Source organism: Lingula anatina, chromosome 5, assembly GCF_051362555.1.
Source record: "Lingula anatina isolate TDL-2025a chromosome 5, LinAna3.0, whole genome shotgun sequence".
Lineage (NCBI taxonomy): Eukaryota > Metazoa > Brachiopoda > Lingulata > Lingulida > Lingulidae > Lingula > Lingula anatina.
The window spans coordinates 23,787,256-23,800,557 of NC_141771.1; positions in this window are offsets into that span (position 1 = coordinate 23,787,256).

Consider the following 13,302-nt stretch of genomic DNA (forward strand, 5'->3'; position numbering starts at 1 on the left):
TCATGTTCTCTTGTTCTCGAAAACTAAATCATCGAAATTGAATTACTTTTTTTTAGTTTTGTCTTAAATTAAGCTGCTACACTGTATTCCGTGCGTTTAAAATTTAACCGTCTGTAAAAACAGCAATAATGGATTACTAGCAACACTTACGTTACGCAATGAAGCACCGAAAATGGGTGAAGAAAATGTGTCTCAGTAATGCGTGTTTGCCACTCATAATGCACTGTACTTTCTTTGAATAAGCAATAAACTATTTGTGATCTTAGGTTATCCATTGTTCGTTATCATAGTTAACAGATTCTTTGTGTGATTTTTTTTTCAGAATCCCAAGAGTGGATGCCTTAGTGAGCACAGAACAGATATCACCATTGGTCCACATATGTCAGGAAGAATGTTATAATTATGAACTTTGTGTTACACTGAACTTCATTTTGTTAAATTTTGTATTTAACTGAACTTTATTGGGTTAAAATAATAATAAAAAAATAATAATTCAGATAAAAAACTACAATCTGGAACATTCTTTAGATCAACTTTGTTCAGTGTGTGTCCCATGTGACAGAGTTACAGTAAATAAAATATGTGCATTATTCCTCTGTGTTTGTCAATTCCATTTTAAAAGCATGTGAAAGTGGTGTGCCCCTCATGATTGAAGTGTGTATGGATAATAGCAAAAATATTGTTATTATTTACATGATTATAAAAAGTTTTTGTACCCGCGTCAATAACGTTACCGTGACCCACATATTCACCATTTTTATTAATTATGAAATGTGGATTAAATTCTTCAAACCCAGTTTTGAAGCATTGAGACAACACCCCCTTATGATTTAAACTAAAACTGAAAACATTCCATTAGACTTTCATTAGTTTGTGCAAAATATATTGCCCAGGGTAACGCGTCTTGGATTTGGTGGGTATAGCTGTTCAACTCTCCTGTGTGCCCTAAAAAGGGCAGCTGCTGTTTCCCTTTTTATGAAATGATAAACTGTGATGGTGTAGCTATCACATCGCAAAATTACAGCTTCCCAGAGAAAGTTTGAAATTTTCGGTCAAATTCAACATTTTGTAACCACTAGCAAAGAATGACAGACATGGATATGGATCTGAATATGCTATCGAGCATTTCTTCACGCCTCTCAGCACCAGTCATTATACCAAGAGACGAAAGCAACGTATTGGAAAGCGTTCTTATGGTTTCCAAGTTAATGTACGTTTGTTATGGGGTTGATGTATGTTGCATCATAAAAAACACACTTTTTGATGCCTGGTCAATGACGATGACGGAAAGGAATTATCACTGTATACCCCAGTATATAGCATGACACCTTCCAGTAAGTCGCTTTTCTCTGCCATCTGTTTCAAATGCATTCGATGTTTTCACTGAGATGTTCAATCTTATTATTTCAAATTCATGCTCAAAAGCAAAAATCAAGATTGCATCCCCAAATGGGTAAGAATCCACTGGATGTTGTTTTGAACTGAAGGACAACATGACCTTAATTCAAAACTTACCTTTCTAAATTCCATTTTTGATCTTGAACATTGATTAAAAATCAGAGTAGTTTAATGGAATCTTTGCCAACTAATAAAGTATAAACAATTCAATAGTAACCGTTGTTCCCTATTCTCGACTATAAAACCGAAGTCAGAAGTAACGAATGGTTATCGTTAGATAGCACTTTGTGACTCTCTGCCGTCCAATGGGACACGGAAATGCCGTAAAGGAGGATCCCATGGGGGAAGAAGTGATCACAGTTCAGGAAGTAAAATCATCAATGCACAAATCACAGAAAATAAAACTTAATTTATATCTCACTGATCATGCAAGTCGAAAATCCTGAAAATTACGAAACACCGGTTTCACAAAGGCGGAAATGGGCTGTCTCACCAAACAATCTAAATAATATAAATGTTTCACTTATCTTGGGAAATGAAAAGTGTCTAGCGCGGGTAACAAAAAGAAAACTAGAAAAGCACTCCGAGAGCGCAGACCTCTGCTAAGGAAGCGATTTTTTATTATTATTGATCCGGATCACCACCAAAAACTAATCATCTCTTCCCTGGCCCACTTCAGACAGTTCCTGAAAATTTCATCAAAATCGGTCCATAACTTTCTGAGTTATGTTGATGACAAACAAACAAACAGACAGACAGACAGACAGACAGACAGGGGTGAAAACATAACCTCCTTCTCGGAGGTAAAAATGGGACGTGCAAAAAGAGGAAAAAAGAGCTTCATTTTCTTCTTTACGAAACAAGACGCCATTCGTAGAAACAAACCACACAATAAGAATTTCAGTGGAACACACGTGATTTGTGTGTTGTGCCACTTTTTGTCAAAACTCATTTAGGGGTAAAAAAAAAACAGTCACGAAAGCTTATGTTATATTTACTATTCCATTCATTGTGATTGATCACTAGGAATCGCAATTTATCTCACTTCCACGGATTTTTTCCCTATCAAGTATCTTCCATGGACCCCCGTTATTCTTATCATTGTTGGTAATCAATTATAGATTAAACTTGGCACAGTCAATTTACAACATGATTTATTTATAAGGAATCGATATCACAGTTCTGACCAGTCGGTAACAATAGGGTGAAAAACGTTCATTGGTATCATGTGAAAGCTTAATTAATCAGTATACTATCAGTGGTGGACTTAGGGGGTGTCAGGGGTGGGGTGGTTGTGACCCCCCTCTTCGATTTTTGAAATAAATCACACCAATGGTTCCCTTTTGAAATTAGAATTTTGACTAGCTTAATCATAGTTCTAAACCGTATCAAATGGCATCGTTCGCCCTCTAAAATACCCCCCAAAAAGCGGGCTCCGAAACCAACGTCAAAGGGGTGGGGAGTTGGCTTCGCATCCGCGACCCCCCCCCCCCCTTCAAATAATCCTGTATATTGTTGCCATTCGCTGTTTGTACTGACAGACATTGGACTATTAAGATATTTACCGACACAGGAATACCCTTCAGCAAGACAATAGTAAATAAAAATGCAATCATTGAGACGATACAGTGTATCGCCGTTTTCTGTAAAATTTAAATAGGGAAAATCAATAATTTAAAAAAAAAACGTAATAATAGTTTTCAAATAAAGCTTCATCAGTCTTAAAGGTTCTCATAAAAATGATAATTTTCATCTATCTATTCTACAAACGGGGACATGAAAAGAGACGCGTCGTGCGGAACCAACAAACATGTTCTGTCAGGCTGACAATTCTGGGAGCAATTAATACTTCAGATAGCAGCAAAGGGTGCAAAGATTTGCTTAGCGAGCACATGATTTATCGGCAGCCCTGAGAGAGAGAGTGGAAAGTCTCAGTTATCTACTCAGCTCATGATGACAAGGTAGATACAGACGCTCTTTCAAACCGCTCCTGAGTAACTCTGTAGGTGGATGTTTTAAAGCGGCGACTGTCTCCTACCTGCTGTGATATCAGGCGTCGATGCTAAAGCAACCAGAGTCAATATTATTCAGAATTAGCAAAAGTATCTAGCCGATTATTAAAACGTTGATTTTCGTTATTTAAAAGTGACGTCACAGTAAAAGAAGTCCACAGAAAGTGCTACCTTTGCAAGAACTTACATAGAGAAGATCATGGTGTTAATGTCAAACCTCGGACACCTCTTCGTGTTGTTTACAATTATAGGACAATCCAACCATGTAAAGCGGTGCAACAGATGTGTCACCTTCACAAAACAATCCAAGAAAATATGTCCACGAAATCAGGGTACTTATGATCACGAGCCTTCTGTGCACTTTGCCGACATTGAGGCAGGTTGCATATTGTGCTGCGTTAAAGAGTGCATTAATCTCCCCGCCTGCGTCTCTGTAGCGTTTGACAAGATAACAGGGAAATGTGAGATGTCGTCCCAGATTCTTGATAAAAGCTCAGCAACGATGGGAGAAAACTGCGTCTATTACACATCGGTAAGAAAATATATTTTTCTTTTCTCTTGTTTTCATTATACTGTAGAGAGAGAGAGAGAGAGAGAGAGAGAGAGAGAGAGAGAATTTTAATTAAAAAATCGTTTAAAAACACGGAATCTACTGCAAAAAGGAATAGCAATACGAAAAGCGAAAATAGAAATGATATAGTGAAAATAAGTTGCTAATTTAATTTTGTTTACGTTGGCATGCTGGGTGGTTCGGTATTCCATTAAATCCATGGCAGCATCTAACTTTTTATTCAAAAGATGGTTTTGGCTTTGGTCTAGGCTGAGAATATCAACCTTTATTCCAGATACAAATAGTGCTATATAAAAAAGTAAAATAAAAGGCGTCCCATACATGTATATGTAGGTAAAAAGAAATGTTTTCCGTTTAAAGCCGTATAAAGTCTTTTCAATTAACATCTTAAATGAAAATGAAATGTTATATTCAAAACTTTTCTATTCCCCATGGACAGGAAATCAAGGTATTTAAGTGGTAATTTTGATATTTTTTCTTTAAAATGTTTTTGAAAGTATACGAATGAGGAAAATACTTACAATGTCATTTTCTGCTGAATAAAATTTGATAAGAAAGGGCAAGGAAGGTAAATGAAACAATAAAAAAATCATATTAAATAAACATCATCATCTGCCTCTATCTGATTACAATTTATTACATAAAAAAAATAAAAAAAAACAGAGACACTCTATGATACATATTATATAAGCAATATCATTTTGTTCTGTAGTCCTTGAACTACTGGACACTGTGTTCCAGAATTACTGTAACTTTTGACTAAAGTTATGAAGGACATAAGATATGGCGGTATCGGTCACATGTCAAATTTTCGTTGTAGTCATCTCAGTGAAGTGAATCAGGTTGATTTATTTACACAGACAATAGTATTTTATCTGTAGCTTATTAAACTCAGCTTTTTGTTGCCAATTTTTCTTTCGACAAAAAGAAAAAAAAAAAGATAACAAATAACAATAATAAAACGTCTGCTGAAAATGTACCCAATTCAAGACAAATGATTTCCATAGAAATTGGTTCTATTTGATTTCCTATTGTGAAAGTACTGTTTGGACGATTTGATCATCGTTCCATGTGTAGGCCAGGGGGATTAAATTGGTTAAATATATTTTCTTAAAACCCCTATACACTGGGGGGGGGGAGGCGTCCTTTCTGCGTCCTTTGTGCGACCATGAAACTGTCATTGCTGAGGTCGTAGAAAGGAGGCAAAAGCAGCGCGCTTTGGTTGCAGAATGAATGCTCAAAGGCCCGCCAGTTGTCGTCACGTTATATATTATTTAATTACTTTTTACACTCAAACGGGGCTGCACTACGAGTCACAGAAAGGACGCCGTCCAGTGTAAAGGGGGCTTTGTTCGTGTTTAATTTTTGTTTGATGATTCAGATGTGGTCATGATCGTAGTTCGCACTACCAGAGATACCTACACTGATGCTCATAAGTTAAGCAACACTTTCTTATTTCTCGAATTTCTCAGCAACCAAAAAATTTATTGAGGCAAAATTTGTACAGTAGCTAGATATTTCTCTTGTTTTTACTTTGACTTACTGGACCGTGACATTAGAGTACTATTTACTGTTGGACACGATAGAATATGCAATGGGGGTGCCACTTGCGAAAACCACAGTTTGGCCATGCCATGAGGGGCTTCCAGTTTGGCTAGTTTCATGGGCACAATTTGTTATTTTGGACTAACCAATGGTTAGAAGAGGACTCAACGAGGTAATCAGATGGCAAATAATGGGAAGGCATCGTGCTGGGGTGCCAAAGAGACAGATTGCAAGGCAACAAAAAAGCAGCACCAAGTCAAGTGTTCAAGCTGGTAGCAAAATGGTGCCAAACTCATCATGTATTGGACAAGCCTCTTTCTGGTAGACCAATATTAACCGACGCAAGAGATGAAGATATCTGGTTCGATTATGCCACCAGGACCAGTTCATATCAGCAAAACAATGAAAAATTGCCACCGTAAGTCATTCAAGGGAGGTGCCCTGGTCAACAATACAGAGAAGAAATACCATTGGGGTGCATGCAATCACACATTTAAGCAAATCCAGAAAGAAAAATCATTTTGGTGCAGGACAATGCGCCCATCCAGAAAGCATGGTCCGTGCAAGACCATCCCACATTTGGATTGGCCTGCATATTTATCAATTCTCAATGTAATAGAACATGCTTAGGATATGATTGACAGGGCAGTAAATGAGAGGTATAACGTCCAGTTAGAAACATTAGAGAGGTCCAGCAGGCAGTAAATGAAGAATGGAACCGGCTCTCAAAGCAAGATTGGCAGAATTTGATGGCAAGTTGCAGGAGACAATGTGAAGCTGTTGTTCAAAACCAGGGAAAGCACACTCGATATTTATTGCATAATAGACGATTAATCATCTATTATCTACAGTCTTCTTTTATTAAAACTAATTCTTAAATGATCGAACTTTATTTTTTCATAATAAGCTGTTTTAATCAGCACGTACTTTTTGCTGTGTGAGCATACTTTTTTGGTGTTGCTTAACTTATGAGCATCAGTGTAAACTCTCGTAAAATACCATTAAGTTTGCTAGCTCGCAAAAGTTACCGTCAGTCAAGGGATGTACGGGGTGACAGAACGATCGGGGTGAGTTACGATGACATGAATAGACCGTGCACCGATATGTGAGCCTGTTTTTGACAACTGTGTAACAAAAGTGCTTTTTTGGCGGCTTTCGTATATATAACATTCCAAGTGCAGATTGGACTAAGCATGAGTACTATTCATAAACAAAGGTAAATGTACAGTAAGCGAAATATTGCGTAACACTATAAGTGCCCTGATCAGAGAACATCAGTGAATTGCTGCCTCATTATCTATTCTACCTGCACTATTAATGTGTACAGTGTATGGTTCATCGCCCCATGATGAATGGAACTAAAGAATCAAACGAGCGTAATGACTCGAAAACATCTCAGTCAACGAAAAGACTTCACTCGGAACTCTCAAACTCCAGTGGCGATGAATCTCAACTCATTATGCAAGAAATGCTAGAAATTAAAACTGAATTAAAACAAATAATAAAAGATGAGGTGGGCGAAATTAAAACTATGGTTGGCGTGATGGTCAAGGACTTAAAAGAAGCCATGGAAAATCGGTTTTTAGAAATGGAAATGAAATTCGACGTGAGATTCGGAAGACTGAAAGAGGGATACGATCACCTGTCAACTGAAAACGAACTATTGAAAGAGCAGATTATGGACAATAAAAGAGAAATTACAAGGTTAGCAAAAATAGCAGAGGAAGCTGGCAACATGTCCAAAGAAGCTCAAATCAATGCCAACTACAATGAGCAATACTCTCGAAAAAATAACATCAAGATCTACGGAGTGAAAGAGGAGAAAAATGAAGACATGGTCGGCTTGGTGTCCAAACTGCTACTGACGGAAACGGGTGTACGGGTGACCAGTGAAGAGATCGTTGCCGTTCACAGGATACCTGGAAAGCGAGGACAGGAAAGACCAATATTACTGAAAGTAAAGAACACTGATGTGAAAGCACGGATTATGAAAAAGCGTGCAGTACTCAGAAAATCGGGAAAGAATATGAAACTTTCAGACGATGTAACCAAACGTAACATTGAGCTTTTACACAGACTAAATGAGAGTCAGCTAATAGAACAAGCGTGGTATTTTAACGGGAGCGTCTATGGCAAACCAAAAAACACTGATGACAAAATAAAATTCGACATATTTGACATCATTGACGAAAAAATAAAAAAGAAAAACTATAAATAAAATGCAAAAGACTTATTATAAACTGTACAGGTACATCTTTCTGTCTGACGATGGTATATAATCAGGACTAAACTGATTATGACGACTTATGTGTGTAATGTTGTAAGCGAAGCGTTGCATGTGTTTCTGTATATTTATTCATTTTGTTTCTTATCCACTCTACCAAGCCAGTTCTCATTCGACTGCTTGGTTGTTGCTATATACTATGCACATCCGCTTCCTTTTCCCCCCTTTTTTCCTCTGACTATGAACTCTAGTTTTCCAAAATATAACCTAAGAGGACTGAGGGGAGGGCATGGCTGGGGACGGGGGTACTTGATGATCATTCACATGAATGGGGATTAGTTTAGGTCAGTGGAGGGTCGCAATTGGCCATTTTTATTGTGTTATACATAAGCTATCGTCTGGATCATGCAAACTGACACCCGTCACACTTCACCTGACATCAAAGGTGACTCTGTTCCTAGTAACTATCATCATGCTTGAGATCATTCTACTATCCGGAGATATCCACCCCAACCCAGGGCCGTACTCGATCCCCCTTACCATACTTTTCTCAAACATAAGGAGTCTTAGCGCGGACGCTGATGAACGCTTCGAGAGCCTTAAAATAAGAATTAAAAATGCTAAAGCTGACGTAGTTGGGCTTTGCGAAGCAGGAAATATCTGTAGGATAGATCGGATTGAAGAGTATAATATTGAAGGCTTTCAAGTACCCGTATTTTCAAATAATGGCCGAGGGCTTATCTTGTATATGTGCGATGATATAATGTATAAAGAACGAACTGATCTTCAATTAGATGGGTTGGACTGCCTATGGGTGGAGCTGCGAGTGAAGCATAAAACTCTTCTTTACGGTGTATTCTACAGATCTCCTAATCAATCAGCCCAACAGAGGAACATTTTCATGTCCCTTCTATCCGAATGCCTTGAGAAAACAAGACGCTCTCGGCATGACGGAATCATAATAAATGGCGATTTTAATGCTCATAACAGACAATGGTTTCTGGAGGGAGGTGATGACGTGCCAGGTCGAATGTTAAGCGACATATTTTGCGAACATGGCCTTGACCAGTTAATAAATGAGCCAACCCGAATTCAAGGAAGCTCTGTCTCATGCATTGACCTGACTGTGACTGACATTCCCGGCCTGGTACTAAGATCTTCTGTGGAAGCACCGATTGGACGCACAGACCATGCTACATTAATGACCTCCATAGATATAACTCTCTGTAAGCATTCGCCTTACTATAGAACTATATGGAAGTACGACCATGCAAACCCTGAAGGACTAAAAACCGAAATAACCCAGTTCGACTGGGACGGCATGTTTAAACTCGAGTCCGATGTCCACCTGCTGACTAAAAAAATTATCGATACGCTTATGTCCATATTTGAAAAACATATCCCAAGAAAACATAGTAAAGTACGTGGAAATGAGAACCCATGGTACAATGACAAAATTACACATGAATTAAATAGAAAGAGAAAATTGTACCAACGTGTAAAACTGAACCCGTCGCAAGTAAACATCGCCAGCTATGTTGCCCAAAGTAACCTGGTGAAGCAGTTAATATCTGAAACTAAAGACTCTTATTATAAAAGCCTAATCGAAGCACTTGAAGCTAAAACAGATAGTAAGAAACACTATTGGCCAACATTGAAAAAACTTCTGGGTAATAAATTCAATCGGTCAATTCCGGTGATTGGAAATGTAAATACCGGTAATGTTGCTAATTCTGACGAAGAAAAAGCTGAGGTCTTCCTAAATCACTTTGGCAAAAGCTACCATTCTGATAATCAAAACTGTGATACAAATATCACTTTCCCACAAAGAACAGATGTTATTTTAACCGATCTCGACACAACACCCGAAGAAATAAGCTGTATAATAAATAGCCTGGACTCATCCAAGGCTAACGGACCAGACGGTATAACAGTAAGAATGTTAAAATTATGCAGTGTATCCATTGCTTATCCGCTATGCACCCTCTTTAACTTGATACTACAAACCGGCGTCTTTCCAGACATATGGAAAGAGGCATATATATGCCCAGTGCACAAGAAAGGCAGCAAAACTGACGTAGAAAACTATAGACCTATCTCATTGTTAAGCGTTATATCTAAGGTCCTAGAGCGATCATATATACGAGAATGATTAGGCATGTTATGGACAATAAACTTCTCTATGACAGACAATCGGGTTTCCTGAGTGGACACAGCACAGAATATCAATTGCTTTCGATTGATAATCTGATTAGGGACAATTTCAGAAATGGTCTTGATACTAGAGGTATTTTCCTCGATTTTGCTGCTGCATTTGACAGCGTACCTCACAGTCTCTTATTGCTGAAACTTATATCCTATGGTTTTAGAGGTAAACTGCACTCTCTCTTGGCCTCTTATCTGAACAATAGGAAAATCAGAGTGCGCATAAACGGTACCCTTTCAAAGGTCTCCGAGACAAACTACATCAATACCAGTGTTCCGCAAGGAAGTATACTCGGCCCGCTTCTATTTCTTCTGTATATAAACGACCTACCTGATGGTCTTATCTCGCACTGCTTCATATATGCTGATGATACTTCGATTTTTCTCCCGTCTACCCCGGACAACAGGAGAGCTCATGACATTCTCCAGTCTGATATCTCATACCTTGAAGCATGGTCAGTGAAGTGGAAATTATTTTTTAAACCAAAAAAGTGCAATGAAGTGATTTTTACTACGAAAAAAGAAAATGTAGAAAAGTACAGTCCACTTATTCTATGCAACACGGCTATAACACAGAAAAAATACCACAAACACCTTGGGTTTATTCTTGATCATAAACTTGACTGTTCCGAGCATATTACATATACTTTAAGCAAGGCCCAAAGTGCACTAAATCCTTTAAAATCGCTTTCTAAAACTTTACGATCTAAGCATCTTAACATACTTTACAATGCGTACATTTCTCCTTTGCTTGATTATTGCGATGTTCTCTATAGCACCGCGTCTCTACATAACCTATCAAAGCTATCCTCCCTCCAGTATCAAGCTGGCCTTAATATACTGGGGGCCCTTCCTGGCTCAAATCGCTGCAAAGTACTGAAACAGCTGAACTGGGTTTCACTAGAGGAACGTCGAAGAAACCACGCGAAAAAAATCATGTTCAATATCCACAATCAACTAGCACCTTCCTTATGTCTCTACCTATTTCATTCCGTTTAGAAATAAATACATGCTACCTCTACGGACAACATCTAAACGAGACTACATAATTCCCTCTAAATTCACATACAAAGGTCCCGAACACTTTTTGATGACAAGCTGGGATGAACTAAACACCACTCAAAAAAATCTTCCTTCTGCATCCTCCCTTAAGTATAACCTTAGAAATGAAACCTTCCCAGCAACAATGTCCACTACCCATCTGAAGCTTCCGAGACAAAATGAAAAAATCCTAAATAAGGCCCGAGTCGATTTGTTATTTAGAGCCCAACTATATGACCACAACTGGACAGCTATGGCTTCTCCCAACTGTTTATGTGGGAAACCCGAAACTATCCGACATTTTTTCTTTCAATGCCCACTGAAACAGAGGAAATATCGTGATCTCTACGAATCTGTTGAAGATATACTTGGTGTAACTTATGCATATTTCAGAACCCAACTAGATAAGATATCCCTCTTCCTACATGGCCATAAAACACTAACATCTGGACAAAACGACAAGATTTTCGAAATAGTGTCAGATTTCTTAATCAAAAATGTCTGAATCTTCTTCCATTTCTGTTCTGGCGCCTACCACTCTCTCCTGATGGCCCATTGCCCCCCCCCATAATTACCTTTCCCCCATGCCCTGTCCCTCACTCCCCTCTAATGCCATTCATGTCCTCGTCACCGTCTTTTTCTTGAATATTATTATTATTATTATTATTATTATTATTATTATTATTAAATTTCAAAGGTGAGCATATAATGCCTAGGCGAATTGCCACCTTTATTTATACTGTATCAATATGTAACCCTCTTGAGAATAAAGATGTTTAAAAAAAAAAAATTAAGTTTCGTCCATGAATTGAACAAGATTTTGCAGCATTTTGCGATGAGTGGGATCAAAATAACAACGGTCAGCCCAGATTTTGATCAGTGGAAAATGATCAACTTGTTAGAGCTAAGGCTATTTCGACAGCCCTGAAATATGCAATAGAATGAGCTTTTTCATATTTTAGGGCCGCACTGAGTCGCAGTACATAACAGCCACACGTCCGACTACTACGCCATCAACTACTACGACGGCACCCGTCACAACCGCCCCGGCGCCTAACACAACTGAAACACAACGTAAGTGTAAAACAGTGTACATCGATGTCTTTCTTGAAAAAGTTTTGTCAATTGTCTTTAATTTCTTGGTTAAAGCTTGTCCTCCCTGAGTGTTTTACTTCTTTTTTTTTTTTTTTTTGACTACAAGTTCCTCACAGCTTGTACTGGTATCTGTGTGCTTGGATAGTTAAAACTCTTTTTAATTGGGCTTTTAGTCTCAGTTTATTTTTAAAATTGCTATATTGTTGAATAATCCATATCCGATTACATGTAGCCGATTAGCCGGTCACTTAAAAAAATCAATATACATAAAAAAAAACAAATACATTTTAAACAATAATATCCATAAATTCATAAAATAAAAACAAACTTACAGAACTGTAAAGTGTATAGAGTTATAGCAGGAGAGGTATCTCTCTTTCTGAGTTAAGTAGGTGATCTACAGTAGGTGTGGTCATGAGTATCACATGAGTGAATACATTTCCTTCACACTTGACTGATACAGTGATCACTTATCGACATTCAGTTTCATGTCCAGTCGGTACCACGGCATGTAGACGGAGAGTACCTTTGGCAAAATGGTCGCCGATCCAAGTAAAGTCGTTTGTTTGATGTTAACTATCCTCTTATGATCAGCAAGAAGAAATACCAGCCAATTATTTAAACTATATATAGATTCAATATCACCAATCACATGCTTTTGCTTTGCTCCATATACTATTAACTTATCCATTTCTTTCTTTTTTTTACTCTAAAATGACCAGGAATAGAATTTTATATTACTTTTGTATCGTTATTCCTCATGTCAACAACAAGCATGTCATGTCTTCTGCCTTTCATCACTCAGTCATATTTTCACTTCCAAGAGTATCTCCTCAACATCATTTTCCACATTCTGGCTCAACCCTGAGATGTACCAACTCTTGTTATGCTTGAAATCATAGAAATAGCATAATTCCCAGAAAGTAATGTGAGCAATTTGGTCATGTTTTTTCTCACGCTCACTTTGTGCTCGTTTTTAACATTCGCCAAGTAAATTCCTTGAAGTTGCATCTCTTTTTCCACACATTGTGCTTCTTTATGCCCCTTTTCCTTCACGACCTTAACCCTGTAGTTCCTTTTGATTCTCTTTTTATTTCTCTTTTCTTTCTTCATGTTCTGCTCATCTATTTGCTCACATTTGGAACTTTCATTTATTATTATTATTATTATTATTATTATTATTATTATTATTATTATTATTACTTCCGACA